The sequence below is a fragment of the Strigops habroptila genome, chromosome 2, assembly GCF_004027225.2.
Source record: "Strigops habroptila isolate Jane chromosome 2, bStrHab1.2.pri, whole genome shotgun sequence".
Taxonomy (NCBI): Eukaryota; Metazoa; Chordata; class Aves; order Psittaciformes; family Psittacidae; genus Strigops; species Strigops habroptila.
The window spans coordinates 118529495-118548507 of NC_044278.2; the positions used below are offsets into that span (position 1 = coordinate 118529495).

Genomic DNA, 19013 nt, shown 5'->3' on the forward strand with positions numbered 1-19013 from the left:
TTTACTTTCTCCATCCTTATGCACAGCTATTGGATTATATCACTGCACTTGGACTTACCAAGGTGACAGAAATGACACACAAAACCATTTCTCCAGTGTGCCTGGAATAATACTCACTATTTGCATAGCAGCTGTGCCTAATAGGGTCATGTAGTTCCCATTTTGCAGACAAGTTTACTTAACTGCAGGGAATTCTGCAGGTACAATGCAAAGCAAAGGCCACTGGTTCCTTTTTCATATGCCCAGTTGGGGAGTACACAAGAAAATTGGCATCACAGTCTCTCAAGGTGAGATTCCTTTTTGCATGGTAAGGCAGATGGCAACAGTGGCCAGTTATGAGTATTTTGGCTTTTGTGTAAGTACGTGGAAGAGCCAGGGACAAAAACCTGGGAATCCACTTGGTATGGCTTCATCTTAAGGTTTCAGAACCACAGAATATCACAGAGGCTGGAAGGAACCTTCAAGATCACCTAGTCCAATCCACACTGCTAAAAGCAGGGTCAGCTACAACACCTCAGGGCTGTCTCCAGTTGGGCTTTGAGTATTGCCAAGGATGGAGACTCCACAGCCTCTCTGTGTAGTCTGTTCCAATGTTTGACCACCATCCCCCAGTCCAGAAGCTTTACAAAACTCAAATGATTTCATGTCTCTGCTGTTGATTACCTGATATAGGAAGATGCATATGTGCAGAATAATAACCTTTATTCAGTAGGCCAAAAAGCTCTCTTTACAAGGCTTGGTAACCTGTTGGTGTCTTAGTGAGTGAAGTATCCATAAATAATTGAGCTTTCTCAGCTGAAGCAGGGCAACCCTTGGCCTCAGTACTATTCATCTTATTTAATAAAAGATGTTCTGGTGGTATAGTCAGGATCAAGAAGATTTTTGTTAATCCTGGAGGACGGGACTGGTATTATAGCCAATTAATGTGCCTGTTCCTACTGATGATAAATGGGTCTGTCATCTCTTCATCTGGCATTGTGCCTCCAGCTTTACACAATCATTTGTGGATATACCCAAGGGTTTTGATAGCTAACATTTTAGCTTTTACAGGTCATCAGGATTCTCCGAGAAAGCTGGTTTGCTAAATAGTAGTTTGCAGCAGAAAATTGGAGGTGAAAGAAAACAATGAACAATAGGACAATCAACTCTAAAATGGGCTAAAACCTGTCTGAGGAAGAATATCTTTGGTCCTATTTCAACCAAAGTTCAGGGAGAGGAGAAAAGGAAAAAGCGTCTAAGGAACACTTGTGGATCCAGGCTGGTTTAACCTTCATGGGTTAATAGCTCATTTGAAACTGATGTTTTCAGTGGTTCTGAAATTGCAGGAAGTGGTCTGGGGCCGAGAGGGAATAATGACTCAAGGAGACATAATTTCTAGGGAGGAACTGAGGTCCTGCAGCTCTGCTTTGGAAGAAACACAAGCCACAGAATGAAATTCCCTGCAGTTTCAAGGTTAGCTGAGAAGCTGGTGGCTGGAGGACAGAAATCTGAGGAGGGAAAATGTGAAACGAGTGCTGTGTGCTTGTGTGCGTGCAATGTTGTGCCACATAGCCAACGCCTTTCGTCCTTTAGCCAAGAATCAGAGCTGAAAAACCCTTTTGCAATGTCCTTCCAAGATGCATAGCAGCTCTCCTAATCAGGGTAATTCATGTTAACTAACAATTTCATGTTAATTCAACGTGGAAAAGTTGGGATCTGGGCTTTGAAATGTTTTAATGGTTGCCATCCTTAGATAATGGACAGGCAGAAGAGGGAGATAGGGAGAGACTGCTCATCTTGACATTCTACCAAACGAGAAGGCAGAGATGGCCATGCACAGCTTGCATCACTTTTGTTGCTACTTCTGATGGTTTCTGAGAGTTATGGACCAGCTTTTCACAAAGACCAAAGAATACAATTGCAAATCAATCCCACTGAATCGGCAGAGGCTCTGGCCTAAATTTAATCACCTATATTTAATCACCAAATCTCCCTGGAGTCAGTGGAGAAAGGCTTCTCTGGAGGGCAATTCAAAGCAGGAATCTGACTGCAAGGCCGGTATTAACCTTTATGACTAGTCTCCCTTTGCCAAGAGTCAATGGGATCAATTCATAGGTGAGCAGAGAAGACGTTCACTGGCTAAGAAGCAGTCCCAGTATCAATAAAACTACCACAGTGTGTTCTCTGTATCACAGAACTGCCATATGTATCCACTTACGGGGATTGGGCATGGGGGCTATGGAGGGAATTGCTTTCCTGGGCAGGTTAATATAAGAAAAAGCAAGCAGCTCTGCAGCCCTTAATCTCCCTAAAGCCCATAGTCTCAGCCCTCTGTGCTATGCTTCGTTATGAAGTCTTTAAACACCTAAGCTAAAGACAGAGAAAGTAATTTAAAAAGAAAACACAACTTCGGCTCCTTTAGTTGGAGTTTTTGAGAAGAGGCAAAGTTCCTCTTGGGTTAAACTGATTAGATTTTTGTAATTTTGTTTATATAGTGTTACAGAGCCCAAGCGCTGTGGAGTAGACACACCAAATTAATACCTAGAATATTTAATAACTCAAGGTAACTTAAGGTACTTAGAACTGTGAGTTTTAAGCATTGCAGAATTTTTGGTTTTTTTACTGTTCTTCCAAATACAGTTTTTTTTCCTATTTCCAATCTAGTAACAATATCTGACAGTTTTGGTCTTATTTTTTATAATAATCTTTCTTAGAGTACTCCAGGAAATGCAACTTCAAAAAGAAAACATAAATTAATGCTTGGAGTAAATAGAAAATACTTTAATTTAATACCTAGCAGTTTTATTTGTTGGTTTGGGTGTTTTTTCTCTTTTAATATTATTTTTCTATCATCAAGAGGTATCCAGTACCAATTTTCTTTATTTTAATTACATCTGGGATATAGCGCTCACTGTAAACAAAACATGGTGATTTAACATGCAGATTTTGGCACAGGGATTTGAAGCAGTCTAGTGGGCTAAGACACATACTCTGTATTTCCATTCATTTGCTCATAGAACTTTGTCAAGGCTCACCAGATACCTTTGAATAATCTCAGCTTTTCTTTGTGTTATGACTTTTCCTTATAGAATTCATATTATAAATACATTAATGGAGCTGTTGGTGGAGAGAAGATACACTGCTTCTGACAGTTCTGTTGCTGCTGTAAATCAGCATAGTGCCACTTAGATCAGCGAAGCTACTATTTACCCCAGCTGAACGTCTCCTCCTTCAGTTCTAATATTAACTCTGTTAAAAATAGGAGATTTATATTTAAACCTCTGCTTCCTGAAGTGACAGTAGGTGGGCCAACTTGTAACATGATCAACATTTACAGCATTATCTCTACTGGAATCCATTTATGTCAGCTCCTAACAATCAAAACATAATGGCTTTCTGGAATTGCTTTAATTTTTACAAAAAGCAAGAATATTAATTAAAAAAACTCCAACCAAGCCCTGATACAGCATGCATGAATGTGCATAAACAACATATAACATGAAAGTGTTGGCATTTTGGTATGCAACCCATTCCTTGAAGCGGTACTTGTGGAAAGGGGTGGTGTGCTGGTGTTATAGATGGCGAGTAGCAATAGTGGGGTGGGAGGATCTCAAGAGTCCTGTTGTCAATGCATAACTTGTGATTTAGTGCATGATTAAATTTATTATAAACTTTGGAAGCATTTGAGATGCTCGAAGCTATTTTTGATGCCCAAACTTATTTAAGAGAATGGCAGAGAAGATGCAGGATCTACAGGAAACCCGTGTCTTTCTGGATGGCAGTCAGAATAACTAGGGAATCTCCAGTGGCACTGGACAGTTTTGTGTGTAGACAGTTTTGTGTGGACAGTTTTGCTGTGCCTTGTCTCACATCTGCAGTCCCAGTTTTTCAAGGGTATTTTTGGATAACACTGAGGGCCATGCTAACTGTGACCTATCAGAAGCTGTTGGCCTTTAGCAAGATCATATACTGGCTCATTTTCATTGCTGCACCACACATTACACCTCCAAGTGGTGTCACTAAATGACGTGATATTACCAAATATACCTCCCAGTAAACTTATATAGAGATTTAAGTGCCTACAAAATTGAGGTTTGGCTTTGAGTCCCCATTAAATATCCCCCCAAAACGCGCAGGACATTACCAAATTAAATGTAAAGTGTCTGCACAATATGGATCATGGGACTGAAAGTCATTTTTTAATGCATGTTGAAACAATTGGATTTATCCAGGTGTCTGACACAGGAATCTCTCTCCTCTAATTTCTTAAAGAAGACCAATATAAGTCTAGAAAAACTTCAGTATTTTAATGATATCTTAAAATAGGTAAATATGCTTTATAGTCATCATTAAGCATGAAATCTAGAAAGGAAGAAAAAAACTGTTATTAAAAGGTTTGTCCCATGGAAAAACATATTTTCTCTTTCTCCGTATTTAATTATGCGTGCATAGTAACTTAGGTCCAATTTCATTCTACTCATATTTGCTGTACAGTCTCAGCATTTGAGACCATATCTAAACTGTAAAGCCACCTATGCTTTGAGACCATATCTAAACTGTAAAGCCACCTATGGATGGTGGCATGCCCTGTATATCTTGGGTAGGAAGCATCCTGGAACATGCTGTAACTCTGTTCTGGTTGCCCAGGTTCCTGGGGAGATCAAAGCATGGGAAGGCAGCTTGGGCATGGCTGTCCTGTAGATATGAAGGTACATATACATTTCTCCCTATCAATACAGACATAAAGGCAGATACCAGTTGCTGTCTGATGAAATGGTAGCCTGAGGAGAAGATGCTTCTGGTGTAGGTGCTTTAGTTAAGTGTTCCCAGACAAGGGGAATCTGGGTCTTTGAATTTATGAAGGATCCTACATGAATAATCCTGACAGCTGCCATGCAAACAACCTTTACAAATCCATGCCAGTCTTTTCTGACAAACAAAACCTGGGTCCTTTTCTGTAGTGAGAATGGCTGGACCATTGCAGTGGCGCACTGATTTTTGTGGATGGTGAACACAGAAAGGGGATTGAGAAGAGACCACCCGAGTTATTCTGACACATGACTTGAGTGCTTTCTATTCTTAGACAGATGAGGATCTGAAATATGTAAGTACACTATCATTTATTTTTTTATTTATTTGTAAAAATGAGAGAAAAATAAAACTCCTAATTTATCATGGGTGTGGGATTTATACATTTATCATTTTCTTTTAGTGTGTGTTTATACTTAAGTGGAGCTGATAAATCAAGCTATTCCTTGTGATATTTTAAAGCATCATTATTTGTCTCTTGATTCCATCCTTGTTTTTCTTTAAAGAAATGGAAAGAGCAAAAACCATGAAATTACATTTGCAGTGTCATTTTGAATTTATTGTCTAATAAATAGTGATCACTTGGAAAATCCGTTCTTTTCTGCATTGTTAACAAGAGATTTAACCAAAGTGATTGAATCAAGACGAGAAATGATCCCAGGTTCCTGAAGCTTGAACAAATGACATTGTCAATGTTAATGTGCTGTTCTGGAAGTTCATTTGAAGTATAAGAAATTACCTAAATATAATTTCATGGCAGCTCATATGCCACTTAGCATAATGTACTTGTTACCACAGAACCTCCATTCTCTATGTTTCACCAGCATTTCCAGCTCACCAAATACCTTACCAAGACTCACTTTTTTACTCTTCCACACTCCCAATACAAGCAAAGATAACACTTTTTTTCCCAACAAATATAAACTGTATGTTGACTTCTAAACTGACAGCTTTATCTTGACTTACACCAACACTTTTGCTGAATGAGCTTAACCACCACTGATTTTACAATATCATGTGGATCTACTACTTCTGACTCATCTAATGATGCTGCATAAGATGCCTGTTAGAACTGTGTTATTCCCCATGAAACATTATTTGTGCTTAACAAATAATAAATAGAGCTTGTCAGCCACAGAATCCTGTACCTCAATTTTACAAATGAGTGCACATCCCAAAGTATTTTGAAGAGAACAAAAGAAAATTAATGGAAATCTGAAATGTTCTTAAAGTGTCACATATACCCAGGCTTTAACTAGCTGTAGATTTAGAAATACAATTAAATTTATTTCTACAACTTTAAGTCAGGAACTCTGTACTTCAAAGTATGAATCCAAATCAAGAAGAGCTGTAATGGCCTGACTTGTAAGGATAAAGCCAGAAGTCCTATGGCATTTCTGGTTTTGAAATCCACAGCAGGATAATGTCTTTACTCGGATAGGGTTCCAAGTATAACTTTATGTTTCAAGGATGTAGTGATTCTCACTTGGTTTTAAACAATAAGCCTTTGCTTGTAATCTTCCCTTGGTCCAGGCTATAATTACATATTTCAGGTTATTGTGTTTATATAGTAATGAGACTAGGCTGAATTCCTTCAGCTTTGGGCAAGTTCTTGAAAATACACATTGTAACAGTGACAGGCAGATTGTTCTTGATATATCTTTATTAAAATAAATGTATTTAAGGAATGTTTAGGTTTCTGACGGTAGATGACTGATTTGGTAGAGATTGGTATAGCACTAATGTCATTATATCAAGCTTCCTTTTCTTTTGGGGATTCACTGAGAGATTTCAATAAAAGAAACTATAGCCTAGGCTTCTCTGCTGTGTTAGGGGGAGAAAACAAGGTTTTTCAGGACAAATGAAAAGCGTGGTGAGGCAATACTTGAGCACGCAGATTCCCTTTCGGAAAAGAAAAGAAGTTAAAAGCTTCTGAATGGTAAAATGGAACAGTTGGACATTTTCTCAGATACACAGATATGCAAAGGATGTTGATGATGCCATTAAATATCTGCATATCTCCAGATAAGAACTATTCTATCATAATTCGTTCAGCAGCTATTAAAATATCTTATTCCTGGAGGAAAAAGCCCTCCTAAGTGTCAGAACTTTCCTAAAAAGAGCAATAAAACCTCAATTGCCACAAATTGTACTTTTTAAGAAACCTATCGAGCTAACCTAGACTTTTTGACAGCTATGGAAACAAGCCAGGATTGTATTAAGAATTGGTATAGTTAGTGCTGGGGGTAACCATTCCCTGCCAGATGTATTGCATATACCCTGCTGTGTGCATGGATATTTATAGGTATGTCTATACAACATACCAATCAAGGAAAACAAAATAATATTGGTGGGAAGGTGTGTTAATATCTGGTTGTCCATGGCTAGAACATACAGTGTTAATACCTTGTCCTAGCAAACGAAAGTGAAGGACATAAATGAAGGGTTATTCCCATAGTGATTCAGTAGTTCAAAGACATTAATCAGTGCTACATATCTGCTGGAAAAGAGTGAATGGGGGATTCATTCATCTTGGTTCCCTGTGGATGCTATCTGATTGTAAATCGCATCCACTGCTGCTTGTATGGGGAACTCTGACAACTGGTGGGAATTTGAGTTACCTGAACCATGCATCTCCCCACATGTCACCAGAACGGGGATTTACATTTTAAATAGGTTTATAACATAGCAGAAATGCACAGGAGCAATAAATGGAGCTTATCAGTACTTCTGGCCAGCGTTGAGTTCCTGCAGAAACGTTGCCATATAAGCATCTTCTCTGAGGTACTCAGGTATCAGTGTGATTAGCCTGGCAGACAGACCTCTGCATTGGGGAAGCAAGGTCAGTGCTCCTGGGACAATAAGAGACACAAAGATTCAATAATAATGTCTTATTATTCTATCAAATGATGTCTGAAGAACACTTTAAAATCATTACATGAAGGACAAAGGATGCTATATATATAGAAGGGTAAAGGCTGACATTTCTACAGTGCATTTAATTAACAGAATTCCAAGCAAACCTGGCCTTTGGAAGAAAAATAATCTTTGGTTGCACACTAGGCACATTGAGCTTCCATAATAAACACACAGGGAATCCCTGTAAGGCATCTACTGAATCGAGACTATTGTTTTGCTGGTGCCATGTTCTTGAAGGCTCTGAGATTGAAAGACTTCCTATAAAAGTGAAATCTGTTGCTTACTACAAGTAGGGGGGTTGATGGAAACAAGAAACAGCAGTAATAATTGATCGTTTTTATTAACAGTGCTTCTCAAGCTGTTGGAGCTCTTGGCACAGCTGAATTTCTGTGAGGAGAATATGTCTAGGTAGGAATATTTTCCAGGAGCCAGTACAAGCGCTGTTTGTAGGAAGTGTCATGATTCCTTTTGTTAAGGAGAGGTCAAATGATCACTCCTTCCAGAAGATGGGCCCATGATGGGAATAGGTGATATACGCAGACCCTTTCAGCCTCCTCTATATACGTTAATTTCTAGCACCCTGTCCTTTAGTTGAAAATATTAAAGTATGCTACCTGTTTCATTAGACATGGATCATTTCTATAATGCATGGTTGGCATTGCTGGATGATGATTTATCAGAAGGATTTGGGAAAGGGATAAAATGCCACAAGACTGGCAAATAAAGCTGATTCTGTTTTTAGAGGTGGGACAAGCAAAAAAGCGTATTTGCAGATGTGCATGGTGGTTCTTTCCCTCAGATATAAACCTGTTGGGATAACTACCTATGTGAAGTGAGGCATAGAGCACTCCTAGAAACCAAAAATATCTTTAGAAATTACATGCTTATAATGGAATTAACAAGATAGCTGCTATGGTAGCTTCAGGTTTGAAGTCACTATCATTGCCAGTCTATGAGAGAATAAATTGTCTAGTAGGTGAAAAGTGGTTAAAAAATAACAACTGTCAAACAGGGTTTTTTTGACCTTTTTCCAGATGAAGGTGATCAAATGTTTGAATGGATGGTCCAGGGAAGTTGGGTAGTCTCCATCCAAATAATAGGACAAGTTCTTGAAACACCTAATCTAACTGGACCTGCTTTTGAGATGGAGGTTTGACTGCAGATCTCGAGCTGGTCGAGCCTGAATTATTTTGTGGTTCTAGGAAGGAAGGCCATCAAAAAAGGAAAGCACATCTTTGTTGTTCTCGAAAGGCATCTCTGCAGCTACAGGTGTCTTAGTGGGACAGGGAGTTTTTCTGTTTATGTACTTCTCAGAGAGAAGGACAATCCACCTTCTCTGACAACTCCTGGAAAGAGCATGAGGAGAGGTTGGCTGAATTTGCTGACACCCACATTTAGCTTCAGATAAACATTAGCTGAAGTTTCCTTTCTCCATGTCATCATTTTCATGGTGGGGATTTAGCACTGCCTGTTCTGCACTAGATATCCCCATGCAAAGAAGTGGGATGAGATTCCTGGCTGGATGCTTTTCCATCCTTGTAAGTTTCCTTCATATGTAATGCCAGTGCAGTTGCTGTACATTAACAGTAAAGTGAACTGTTATCAGCCACTTCAGAATATCCCTGCAAAGGAGGAGGTTAATCCTTCTGGGTCCTCGACTCAGGTTGCTCATAACAGCAATATGATGGACACCACAGCCAATCCAGACTGCCTAAGTGGTCAAGATATGGGCCAAGTGGCTTCTCCCATTTTTGAATTTTCCTACTCTAAGTGCACTGTGATTTTCTTCAACCCAAAGCCAGACTGCCAGCCAATAGATAGGCCATACAGACATCACTGACATACTCATCAGGATTTTCCTACCATCTGCTCCTACCTTTCTCATCTCCACTCAGTCCCATTCCTTTATCCTTGCTTATTTTTCCTACCTGTGGCATGAGTGGGGGAAGCAAATGTTTATGCTTGTCTCCTTGGTTCTGTATTGCAAGAAGGCATGATTGTAGATAGGAAGTCAAGAGTATGTGTATCACAGCTGAGGTTTGAGTAGAAGGCCCTGTAATATCCATTATACCTATCCTGTCTTCACAGGTAACTACATTGAGCCAGAATAGCAATTTCAGCCTCTTCAACCCTCACAACAGTAGTATTCTTATCTTGTATTTTCTCTTCAGGTTTTGCTGAAGTTGGATCTAGGTAGGCAGACTGGTCTTCTCTTGACCACTGCTCTGTAGAGAATTGCACACTGTGTTGTCCTCTCTGTATCTACATCTGTACCATTTTTGGTGGCTCCAACTACTACAGCTGTGAGATGCTCCTTAAAAGTTTTCTTCTTCCTCTCTAAATCCCTGCCTGATGCATGAGTCCCAGTCACCACATATTAGTAAAACATCCACAAACTTGGGGTGAAGGGTGTTTGTGGCAAAGGGTTATCAGAGCCACAGTCTTCTGTTATGTCACATTCCATTGCACTTTGGTGGCCTCCAGCTGATAGGAACAATTCGAAGTTTCATGCCATTAGAAAGAGTTAAGGAAGTTTCCACAGTGAGAGGTCTCACTGTAGAGCTTGCAAAATAGATATTTTAAGCATTTTTGTAAGTATTCTTTTTCCCCACCTGTGTGGCCTCGATAGCACAATCCTCAGTGTATCAGCAGATAAAGCAATTATGTATTTTAAGCTGGTCCTTAAAAATGCACTCAGCCCTGTACAAATACTTTTGCTCTTTGCATATAATAAGGATGCAAGACCTTTCCACCTGCCTCTTATCTTCCTATTGCAGATAGGGCAAGAGGGAAAGAGGCCTCCTGCCACGAGAAGCTAAACTCTGAATTTGGTACGTGATCTGCAGGACAGAAACAGTTAATTCCTCTGAATGCATTCTTTTCAGTAGAGATGGCTTTTCAAAACAGAATTTAATGAAATCCAGTGTCCTTTTCATAAAATATTTGAAGGAAGACTTGTTCGATAGCACTTGTCAATCAATCCTTTGCAACTGTTACTTCCCCCCCCCCTCTTTATTTTAATTGGCATCTGTCTGGAAGGACACAAACAAATCCCAAGCTGTATCTTAACTAGGATATTGTGGAACTGTTCCCTTTCAATCCTTGAGTTTCTCTCCTGATAAAGGCAAATAAATTGCAAATTCTATATTAATAGGTGCAAGGGGCAGAAGCATCAGAAAAGCTTCAAAAAGCATATGCAAAAAAATTCCTATATTGAGTATATCGAGAGGATGCTATTTGAAACCATATTTACCATAATACTAATAAGTTGTCAAAATATATGCAAGATACTACAAACTCCACAATCACCAGACAATCAATTTGCCTTTACTCTACAATAATCAAACTCAAAATAAGCAGATATTTAACCTTTGGACATTAGATGTTCCCTTTCTGTTAAATAGCTATGGTATTACTAGCAGTTTGGAAGGATTTAGTAGAAATGTTTTATTTACATGCTTACTACTTTTCAAAGATCAGGCTTAGAGCATGTATAAAAGTCTGTGTCAATATTCCTACTGACTTTGCCATTCATTTCCATTTCACTGTCTTGTGAAATATTAAGCTATTTTACATTTGCTGGCGTTCCTGTAAACAGGTATACTGCATTTAGGGTCTAATTATCTGGGACTTCCTGTACTTCATCATACTCTGTTTTGCTTTTTGCTCACACTACTACATAGCTGGCTGTAGCTGCTATTTAAAACCATTGGTACACAACTTAAATAGGAGTTCATAAGGATTCAGCTTAAGTATATCAAGCAGGCTGTTGTAACAATAGGTGAAAGTATGTGTATGTCCAAAGGATTGCTGAGCATCTTCTCTAGCAGAATAATTATTATGCACAAGAAGACAATTTACTTACCAGTCCATGCAACAGGATCTTTGATGGTGGCATTTTCTGTCAATAGTCATGTGAGATAGGAGGATTCATTTTCAATTCAAACATTACAGCCTGCCGGATTAATAAACCATATTTATGAAATAATAATAGCTCCCCAAATGTGTTTTTTAACTTAGGAGTTGAACACTGACATTGAGCAGCTGTCTTTCTACAGGATCTGTGTAGTGATACATGGCACGTCGATTGCTGTGATATTGATGCACAGGGAGCCAGACTGAAGGATGGGGTCAGCACGCAGAAAAGCTGCATGTTTCTACTGCAGTGTAAGGTTGCATGTCAGAGCATGGATAGCTATTTTGCTGAGAGGTTCTCAACTTCTGAAATCTCTGTTTTCCCTTCTTCTTGTTCGTGAGTGGAGATGCAAATGAATGTATGTGAAGTCTTTAAAAACATGCACAAATACGCACAAGCACACACAAATCAAGAACACAGAATAGCTTAAAATTTCATCATGTTTAGGCATGAGCAGGGATGGTTAACCAGGAATCATCAGTCTCTGTTTAGCGGTGGTTAACCAGGAATCATCAGTCTTTGTTTAGCTCGAGAGGGTCAGGAAGGCAGAAATTTCCATGGGAAAAAATCTGGTTTGACTCAAAGCTTGTGACAAAATATTTAAATAAAAAAATGAATTAAAAAAGTCAGAGTGAAAATTAGAACCTGATTTTTCTAACAGTCACTCACGTGTGAAACTTTTCACTACCAAGATAGAATTCAGACTAGTGAGTTCACGGGGGCCCTAAAAATTTCTGCTGATTCTTAGACTTTGTTGTAAAACAAATGGAGCGTTCCTTGGTGGTTTGAGCAGGAGAATGTCTAGGTGAAACCAAGGTTAGAGCGTCTTGACTGATGACTGATCTGGACACACTTCAAAGGTGTAATGCTTCCATTGTATCACTGTAGGTGAAGACATGCATCTCTTCCTAGTGGGAATAATTAGCTACCAGTGCTCCTTATGCTCCTTATGCCATTGATGTTGTGCTTCCTCTCTTGGAAGGGGAATGGGGTGCAAAGAGTTATGACACTTTTAAATGGGTTTAACTGAAAACTGGCTTCTGTATAAGTGCGGCCATACAGGTAACTAACTGCCTGCAAAATTGACCAAGGTATGTAGGTAAAGAAATATGGTCTTGGATTGTAAAAGCCTGAAACAATAGTTCTGCACAATGCAGGAAAGCAGTAATGGGAATATGCAGTTCTGTCATCTCACCAGGGAGCTTCAACTCCGCAATCATTTTATAATCATTTAAAACCACAGCTAATTGTTTTAGAAAAATAAATAAAGTGCTAGGTCTTTCAGGATTCAGGATGAGTATTTTGGCTGCAGTAGAACACCACTGTCTCTGGAGGTCTCCTAGCAGACCCCCTGAGAGACTAAGATGCTTTTAGCAAGACAACATAACTTTCATTGTGGCAGGGGGGTTGGAACTAAATGATCTTAAGGTCCTTTCCAACCCTAACTATTCTATGATTCTATGATTCATCATGGAAATACATACAGCCACATGCCTTTTCTGCTGTTGTTAAGGCCAGCGCTGTGTAACTGTGTCTAAAGGACAAAGTGGCCTTGGGATTTGATTGGTTGCAAACCATCACAAATCTGAATCTGAATTAGTATTTAATTGCATCAAACCACTGCCTGGCCAGGCCTATCAGCAGGTTTGTTTTTATTTCATCAAGCTTCATATGTTAGTACTGCTGACAGGCAGGGAACAGAGTGAAAGGCACCAGATCCCCAGCACTGCTGGCCACCAGAAAATGAAAGAGGGAGACTTGAGACAGCTGAATTTATAAAACAAAAGATGAAAAAATACATTTGAGCAGGAGGAACAGCACAGAAAAAAAGGGTTAGAGAGAAGGCAGTGAGCAAACAGCAAAGAGAGTAAGGCCAGAAATGAAATGAGAGAGATTGTAAGGAGAAAGTAGATATTGTGAAAACCTGGTTGTGGGGGTCAAAGGAAAAGAGCAGCTGAATTTCTTCCCACATTCTGCAGCTGCTTTTTAATTAATAAACACACAGATTATGCCAAAATAAAACAATGGAACACCTACTTTCATCTTCTGTGTAACAGGATTTTGGTTAAACCTGTGTTAAGCCTGGCAGCTCATGTCATTGACCTTTTCTCCCAGCCACTAGTCAAATCACTGCTCTTTGGAGCCAACGTCTTTCTCCTTCAGTTGCCCACAGCCCTTCCTTTAGAACGCTGTGGAATCCGTACAGCAGCACTGGTGATAGAAACTGATCCCTGAGGAAATATTATTAATGCTGTGAAATAGAAGTTCGGGCTGATGACTTGCAGCAACACACTCATGCAACCTGGGCACTCTTGGTTTCTATTACTGCCTCTTCATTCTCAAGTAAGAGCAATGTTGTTGGTCTTCTCTAACCTTCTGATTGACATGTGGACTAAAGTAAGCACAGGCCAGCACAAGAAGGGACTATTGACAAATCAGATGCTGTTCCATCATGGAACAGCGCGAAGCAGAGTCTTTGCTTGATCTCATTATTCCAATCACGCCTTCATTTTGCACTGACAAATCAATTCTCAACAGTAAACTGGCCTGGATGGTCATGAAAATGCAGGTGATTTGGATTGCTGTTTGACCTAAAAAGCTGTTCAGTGGGACAGACTAAAACCCTGTAACCGAACAACCTTGAACTCAAGGTCTAAATCTTAACTTCATAGATTGGTCTTTCTTTTTATTTCAGTAAAGTTTATATACAACCAGATTTGCCCTAAAGGTTCAGTAGATCATCTATGAATATAACTTCAGGTCATATCTGTTGGAGATTCCTTAAAAAGTTGATTGAATTTAGCTTTTCCTTTGTTGTTATGAAACATCTGTCCTAGAACCTGGATGTTAAAGAACTTTGAATCATTACATTCATTTGGTTAGGCTACAAGGCACATCTCTGCAAAGCTCTCCACTTTTCCTGCATCTGCAAACGCCCTGGTGATGAAACAAGCACCAAGAATTTTGCTGGATGGACTGCAGAGAAGGAATTTAGCTTTCAAAAGGCAAGTAAAATGAAACTTACAGCTCTGGGAAGAATGCCAATCTTTAGTATTAATAATAATTCCATTGTTTTTCATTCACTTATAATTACATAAGTTGATTTTTTTCTTTATTGCTCTTAATTAACAAATATTTAATTGATTTAGCAATTCACTAATGTTCTTGATGACAAAATGTTTAAAAGAAGATGCAGTGTAGAGAATGGCATTAAGGGATTTTGAAGGGATTTTTTTCACACCGTAGTTACTGCATGCCAACCAGCACTTAAGATACACAAAAATGCCTTATTTTTAGAGAAGCTGTGTTACGTCTTGAAAAAATAACTAAAAGTTAATTATTGTATCTACCCCAACTATAGTAAGTCATAAGCAATATATTAAATTAAAAAGCCTGTATAAAAAACCCCACAACTCCAAGTGACCCAGGCAATTAAATCAGCAACCTAATCTAATGGTTTCATAATTTCAAAGATTTTTGAGGTCAGAGAAACCATTAGCTCTTCCACCTTGACCTCCCATTTAATGGGGGTGATGGAATTTCATTCATTCCCAGTTGGAGCCGAGTAACTTCTGCACGCATAACTCTTATCTTCCAGAGACCCACTGAGCACATTCAGAGGCAGAGATCTCCCCGTGCCTATCGCAACTGTACTTAAGTGGTTAAGTGCATTCACTGTTCAGCATCTGTATCTGTTTTCTGGTGTGAATTTGTTTAGCTTTACCTTTCAATTCTTGGTTTGTGCTTTTCAATACTAAATAGACTGTGCTCCGGTGTCTGTCTCCTCCTCTTGGATTTATTTGTGCACCCAAACATTTTTCTCTTCACTGTCTTTCCCAGTGCTTTTACTTTTCTTTGCATTTCATTTACCTGGGACAGGGGAAGTTAATTGATCAATTCCTCTATTGATTTCAGTCTGTTTCTCATTTTCTAGTACAACAATTTCCAGCAAATTCTTAACTTTTAAAACACTTTTTCTCTTCTAACATGGGAAAATAATTTCATTTTCTCCCGGAATCACTCTTCTCTTTACTAACAGCTGCTATTTAATGTTGAATTCCTGAACAATATCTCTACAAAGTTAAAACAAGACCCTTCATCATGACACAGTCACAAACAAAAGCCTGTCATTTAAAAACCCCCATATTTATGGGTCACCTGCTCTGCTCCTACAACTGATGATAACAAGCAGATGGGAAGGAGCGTACTTTAGCCAACTTTTACCTTCAGCCCAAGTGTTTCCTATTATTGTGTAGCTACTGATCAGATGTGAAAAGAATTCTTTCCTGGTATTTCTGTGTTAGAACCGCAAAAGCCATGATTTAATAGACGTGCTTATAGCACATTATACGTTACAGGCGTCTTTTCAAAGATTTCAAAGCCACATCTTGACAGTTTCATTTTTTTTAAGAGATGCCTTTAATAACCGTTTCTTGCTGACTTAAGAAATGAGGGAGGAAAGTGTAACTTCAAAGTGTTGGCAAAATAATATGAATTAACCAAATGTACTTGTAAAGTTGTTTCCAGTTACAGTAGTAGTAACTCGAGACTGACAGCTGATTTCCCCTTTCCCAACTGTTTCCAATTGAAACCAGTATCTTTTGGAGTTGTTCCATGCTATGTTGCTACTCCAGAACAAACCAGTTCATTCAGCTCTACATTCTGAACAAATTGGAAGCAAAACAATAAACAATACACAAACCCCACCAATTAATACATGCTAATATATATGATACTTCCAGTTCTTTCAGCTAAGGAGCTGAAAGACATAATTAACACAATTGGAATTAAAGAGATATATAAAAATGTAAATCCGAACATTCAAGATTTAGGTCTTCCAATACAGGTTGAAAATGTACCAGTAACATTTACATAAAAGCTATTATAGGCAGAGATGATGTTTTTGCCTTCTGTGCAATATGGCAAAATAAGAGAAAGTAATAAAATATATTAATATTTAAATAGTTAATCATACATTATTAATAGCATTGTAAGTGGCATTAATTAAGAGCCTTACATACCTTTTCCCATCCCCTCTTTATGTTGCTGATCAGACTAATCATGTAACCTTACTATACCATTGAACTTTGACCAGATGCATTATTATTATTAATTATTATTCTTATTGCTGGCACTGGGACATTGGGACCACTGAACTTTCCCCTTCAGTGCTACTTTCAGGGTTCCAAAATGAAAGATCAACCTATTGGACCCTTGTAGGTTTTTTCTTGCATTCCCCTTTCTCTGCCTTGCGTATTAACTTACCCCCTCCTTGTACATCTTCCTGCTGTTTATCTTTCCTGTTTCTTGTCTTACAACAGCAAGGGAGGATTTATAACACTGAGAAGGAAAGATTTCTAGTGATGAGGACACTAACAGACCAGGCACAGATTATCTGCAATGGTTGTGGAGTTTCCATCATTATGAGAGCAAGTTAAACAAACATCTGTCAGGCATGACCTCCCTGTAGTTAAGCCTGCCCCAGGGCAAGGGGATGGACTAGATGACCTCTAGAGATCTTTTATGGCCCTACATTTCTATGAGGGAATAAAGCAGACTGGAGGCACCCCCATGCATGATTATGACCTGGTCTGTCCTGTGCATGTACTCGTGTGCCTTGCAGTGCTGTAGAAGCTGAGGGAGCATCTGACTGCCTAAAATATACCACATACCTGACTGCTGCCCCTGGGTTCTGGGAGTATGTTTGTCTTGACAAAAAGAGGACGAAACAACGACTTTAAGTGATCTTCTGAGATCACTTTTCAACATGTTTATTTTTGATCTCGGTCATCCGCAGTAAAATTTATAAAGATGAATGGTTTGCTGGCAATCAAACTGGTAGGATATAAGTAGAAACACACAGTGTTTGTTTCCTCACAGTGTTGTAAATACTCTAAAAGATGTATTCCTTTTAATAGTGAAAGATGTGCATAATCCTGTGCACAGAAGAGGATGATATGCTATAGCAAGGCCCATTTGTTCACGCTTTTGGGCTAGCAAGTGTTTTGTGTATTCAGACCAGTCCCCTTCCTTCCTCCAACAGCAACACTTAACCCTGCTATATGACATGAGAATATATGTGTTCCTCATCTTTGCACACAATATAAGCAGTCATAGCCTTGATAAGTAATGAAAATAAAATCACCCCAGGTTCTCTACTGCAAGGTGACTTTTCCCTTATTCTCCTCTTTTGCTGCTTCCATCCTTTGCCCTACGAGAAAGCTTAATGAAGAGACCAAAGAAGAGGTAAAGCTCAGCTTTCCATCCTTGTGCTCTCATGACAGAGGCAGGTGTTCCATTATGCAGGGGGAGTGTGTTCCTCAGTAATATTATCCTGGGAATTATCTTAGAGAGATTGACCTGTGAATAATGGCCAAGCCTCAGAGTTAGCCTAGCAGTAATTATCTGCTAGACGTTTTCACTAGCCGTATCCTTTCAGGTCAAGAGGCAAACATGAGGACTCACATCCATGCTTCACAGCAAATTATCATTCAATTACAGTGACTTTGAACCCCACCAAATGTAAATTGAATTGTCCTTTCCTCATGATATTTATTCGTGTGAAAAATTCCAGGGAATTTAAAATGCAAGACACATAAGCAGTCCAGAGTATATACAGAGTGTGGGACTGTAGTGAAATACTTTAGAAGTTTTCCATCTAAGCAGTTTTGGAGGGCTCTGTGATTCACAGACATAGGCTGTGTCTTCACGGCACCTTGCGTTATTCACTGTTATCTGTTCCTCAGCAAGTCAGTTCATGAGGAAGGAGTCACAACAGTTCAAGCATCTTCTTGCACAGAAAGGATATATTATTAGGGGCGCAAAACAATCATGTTGCAACAACTCATGAGCTGTACTGGTTTGGCTCTATCCTACAAGGCAGTCCTACACTGGGGTTCATCCCAGCTGGAGGGAGCCAGTAGTAGTAGTAGGTTCTTTCCATCAACACTAAAAGGAATTGAGGGTGGCTAACTCACGTGAAGATGTCCTCAACACCCAAAGTTTAGTGAGAGATGAATCCTACCCTGTGCGTAGTTCATAGTGTTCATTCATTCTGCTTGTATAACCCTGGCTTGCCCTCAGCTTTTGCCAAAACATGCTAGGTTAAACCCTAATTGTGAGTCCACTGTTGGGGTCAAAGCCCTGATGTGGTGGGTACTGTAGCTTAGTAAGCTGGAAATGTGAATACAAAGCCCAGAGAAGAGTGGTTAAGTGTTGGAGTAGGAATAAGAGCCTTATGTTAGCTCTTTTTCTGTGAGAGAAAACATTTTACCATTATGATACAGAGGCAATAGAGAACTGTACCTGGATAACAGCTTTTGGGTAATATAGCTTTCTTTATTCCATGGAGGTCATCAGCATGAAAACAAATTGAAATGAATCTGTAAAT

The 19013-nt window shown here is 39.1% G+C and overlaps 1 protein-coding gene across 11 annotated transcripts in view; it reads left to right on the forward strand.

The window, feature by feature from the left end:
* TENM4 (teneurin transmembrane protein 4) overlaps positions 1–19013 on the forward strand; it is a 1610848-nt gene that overhangs the window by 1080785 nt on the left and 511050 nt on the right. For 10 of the 11 annotated variants that reach the window (XM_030476261.1, XM_030476262.1, XM_030476263.1 and 7 more), the window contains one exon: positions 4941–5083. The exons of the other annotated variant lie outside the window; for it this stretch is intronic. The gene's annotated coding sequence lies outside the window, so the exon portion shown is untranslated. The remainder of the gene's footprint in view (positions 1–4940; positions 5084–19013) is intronic. 11 annotated transcript variants of the gene reach the window in all.